Source organism: Oncorhynchus clarkii, chromosome 10 (assembly GCF_045791955.1).
Source record: "Oncorhynchus clarkii lewisi isolate Uvic-CL-2024 chromosome 10, UVic_Ocla_1.0, whole genome shotgun sequence".
NCBI lineage: Eukaryota > Metazoa > Chordata > Actinopteri > Salmoniformes > Salmonidae > Oncorhynchus > Oncorhynchus clarkii.
In genome coordinates this window covers 58,805,559-58,809,883 of record NC_092156.1, presented here as the reverse complement: position 1 = coordinate 58,809,883, position 4,325 = coordinate 58,805,559, and the positions used below count along the sequence as shown (strand labels likewise).

At 40.7% G+C, this 4,325-nt stretch overlaps 1 non-coding gene across 1 annotated transcript; it reads right to left on the bottom strand.

The window, feature by feature from the left end:
* Positions 1-3,990: 3,990 nt before the first annotated feature.
* Positions 3,991-4,046, bottom strand: LOC139419830 (U7 small nuclear RNA). The gene has a single exon (XR_011635444.1). It is a non-coding gene; the product is annotated as a U7 small nuclear RNA (small nuclear RNA).
* Between the last annotated feature and the right edge of the window lie 279 nt (positions 4,047-4,325).

Below are 4,325 nucleotides of genomic sequence, written 5' to 3'. Positions count from 1 at the left end.
GGGTGGCTGGCTTGTAGCTGCATCATGGCGTTCTGTTATATTTAATTATGCTGGGTCGAGGCAAGGTGAGCTGAAAAATGCTTCAGAGCTGGAGACGTTTCTCGTCAAACTCATCTCAGCGCGTCCGACTCTCCCTGCTAGAACAAAGGGCAGCTAGTGGTCGACGGCAACCTATTCCCTCATAATCAGTTTCTCAATGACTGCTTAGTGTGGAATGAAGGCAGCTGCCCATCTCTGACTATTTTTCCAATGGGATTGACACCATGGTCTGTGGTTATCGCCCGCTATAGAGCCAAAATGAATTTCTAGGGAGAAACCAAAGGAAGAGGCTCTCCAAAGCTACTTCACACACTGTTACACACCACTATTAAAGATCAGAGAATGAATCTTCTCCTTTCTCATCATCTTCAATTGTTCCGGCTACCCTGTCTTCCTTTCCATCTCCTCTAGATCTGCAGGAAAGTCTAAGTGAAGCCGGTGAAGCTGACAACCGTTGATTATCATACTTCCAGGCTGTCAATCAGTTCTCTCGTTGCACAGTGAGGAGTTGATTGCCTTCGTCTTGGGACACTACATAAAAACCCCAGGGAGACATGTATTACTATATTACCGAGAATGTAAACTGCTGCAGATGACTGTGCCTTGTTTTGAAATCAAGTGAGAATTGAAGATGTAAATCTGTTGCTTTGTAAAAAGTGTAAAAGCTGGTGTGGATACTAATTGTTGATTTAAGTCATGTTCAGGTTTACGTTAGAGCACAGTAATGGGGAAATGTAAGCTAAACACACTCCCTAACTAGCTTCCGTGTGATTACCATAGTTGTAGTATACACTGAGTGTGCAAAAGATGTCAACTGTTAAATCCACTTCAATCAGTGTAGATGAAGGAGATAGGTTAGAAGACAGATTTTTAAGCCTTGAGACAATTAAGAGATGGATCGTGTATGTGTGCCATTCGGAGGGTGAATGGGCAAGACAAAATATTTAAATGCCTTTGAACTGGGTATGGTAATTAGGTGCCAGGCGCAACGGTTTGAGTGTGCCAAGAACTGCAACACTGCTGGGTTTATCACATTCAACAGTTTCCCATGTGTATCACAAATGGTCCACCACCCAGAGGACATCTACGCATCTTGACATAACTGTGGGAAGCAATGGAGTGAACATGGGCCAGCATTCTTTTTGGTATGCTTTCAACACATTGTAGAGTCCATGCCCCAACAAATTGTGGCTGTTCTGAGGGCTAAAGGGGTTGCAAATCAATATTAGGAAGATTTTCCTAATGTTTTGTACACTCAGTGAATACTCTCTGGATGTGATAATCACATGGTAATCACAAGATTCTGATGTGCGATATCACTATTTCCCTTTTCTCTAGTGACGGAACTGTGAAGAGCCACCGACCTTGGTGTCAATCCTATGGAGTTCAGAGAGGGGCAGCTGCTCTTATTCCCTACTAAGCAGTCATTGAAAAACTGATTATGAGGGAATAGACCGGCATCACCCACGAGCTGCCCTTTCTCCTGCTAGGGAGAGTTGGACACTGAGATGAGTTTGACGTGGCACGCCTCCAGCTTCGGAACGTTTTTCAGCTCACCTTCCCTAGACTGACCTTAATTAAATAAGACAGGACATTATGATACAGCCCCCACCCGCAGATAAACTAGTGCACTGACAGAGACAGAGACAGAGAGTGTGTGTGCTGGACTGCACTGGTGGACCTTCCGAGTATCCTGCTCTACTAGAGAAAGAAAGAGAAAGAAGGGGAAACTGAGTAACAGCGGTATGTTGACTCTGTCTCTGTCCACAGAGTCAAACAAATACAATGACAGTCTTTTACAGTGATGTACATATTTATACACCAATTTACCCCACTTTCCACATTCCTCTGAGTGACAGATGATATTTCACTCATGCAATTCCTCTATTTCAAAGTTCTGACAGTATAAAGACATATAAATATTCAGATAATCTTTGGGGAGCTATGCATTTAGAGCACTGTCAAACGAAACACTTCAGCCAGCAGAAAATCATTGTAAATCATTGTATTTGAACCCCCCGCTGTCTTCTCAGTCGAAATTGGATGTGAATCTCAGAAGCCAATTAACATCTTTTCCGAAGGCGTCCTGCTGGTGTGGGGTCATGGCTCTGAAAATCCCTCTACATAGAAGAATATTAAAAAGACAGATTGATCAAGAACCAGGAAGTGGTAGGAAAATGTGACTCGTTTCAGGAAGCTAGGCATATGTCGCACGTCACTACTTCACAGGAGAGGCATTTGAATGTACATATATATTGTATGCCATCTGTAAATACGAACAAAATTGTTCAATTACAAGCCTAGTTGGTTGGGCCACTAGGCTCAAGTTAGACAGGTGTGTCTGGGGTGATTACGGGCATCTATTGTGTTTCATGAACATATGTACATGTCTAGACAATAATGACCCATCCACTTAGCCAGATGTAGCTATGGAGTGGTTAATTAATTTCTTTCACATGACCCATCAATTTAGACAAGTGACTCTGGGTCAGCATCATCTAGTAATTATAAATATTTTAAAATTGTTAAGGTTTTCTTCCGGTGAAGGAGAGGTGGACCAAAATGCAGCATGGTTATTTTGATTCATGTTTAATAAAAAGATAAACACGAACAATAAACGTAACGTGAAAACCTAAACAGCCTTATCTGGTGCAAACAAACACTGAGACAGGAACAATCACCCACGAAACACTCAAAGAATATGGCTGCCTAAATATGGTTCCCAATCAGAGACAACGATAAACACCTGCCTCTGATTGAGAACCACTCTAGGCAACCATAGACTTACCTAGACAACTCTACTATACCACAATCCCATAACCTACAAAAACCCCAAGACAAAACACACCACATAAATAACCCATTTCACACCCTGGCCTGACCAAAATAATAAAGAAAACACAAAATACTAAGACCAGGGCGTGACAAAAATATTTTTATCTGGACACTTTGTTTTTGATACTGCAACTATGCCCATATGCATAGCCCATTCCACTGTACCATTTACATCTTCGGTATCCTGTGCATGTGACAAATAAACTTAGATTGTATTTGATATAGTTTGTGTTTACCAGAGAGACTAATCTGCAGAACAACATGACCTGCACCAATGTCAGATTAGGATATACTGTAGGAGAGGACTAGATAAAGTGTATTTTTACCTGGAGTTTTTCCTTATTGTAGACTACTACTTTTAACACTTTAAGTCTTGAAATCTTTGGTTGTTTACCACAATAATCACTCTGTTTAGCACATAGCCTCATGTGAATCCTTAAAGAGGTGTGCGGGGGGGGGGGGGGGGGGGGGCTAAGGCTTAAGAGGGTGTGAACAATGCTGAATGGGTATAGACAAAGAAGAGCACTCCAGTAGGTGTACCAAATGATTCAAGGGACATTTTCTCAGAAGAAAGTTACAAGTTTATCCACTTTCAAAGCAGAATTACTTACCCATTGTTCCTCAACGGTATATAACATTTTCTGTACTTTTATCCAGTGTAAAAAACACAATTTAAAATTTTGCTACATAGAACCGAATCCAGGTGGTGGGTCACAAATGTCCCCTGCGCACGCCTGTCAGTGACTGAAGAAGTGAACGATTGTCATTATTACCCAGCGTGACCAAGAATGGTCAAGAATTTGTCAAAGAACTTTAATAACTTTTCTGGAAAAGTACCTCTCTCACGACCATGACAAAGCAAACTAGAAGGAAGAAGGTTGTACTGACATAAAAGACACGCACATTAAAAAATACTATAGTTCCCTATGGTCTAAATACTGTAGAATTACAATATTCATATACTATAGTATTAACTGTTTGTTTTCGCAGACATAACTGTAGTATACTGTAGTATTTACTGTAGTGTTTTTGAAGAATTTACTGTCTGTTTTTTTTCTGGACATTACTGTAGTATTCACTAAAGTGTTTTTGTTTTATTATCTTTGACATAGAAGCGGGGGCTTTCTCCTTGGGGAAACCTACTGGATAAATACTAAAAGAGCAAATTATCCATAAGATGTAAGTAGGACTGGGGTCTGAATTGAGGTCAGAGCTTCTGCTCTTTTCTATAAGCTGTAAATAGGTATGTAAGTAAAGAGCAGGGATAGCTCAGGGATTCCTGCCCTTTTCTACATCTCTTCTCAGTGTGTCTGTCCAGTCAAGGGTGAGGTTTGTTTAAGGGACAAGTGGGATGGGGGTTGGAGTTCTCCTTTTATCTTCTGCAACTTGATTTCAGATAAAACAAACTTTATTGGATAATTAAATGTAGCCTACAGAAAAATGTAAAATAA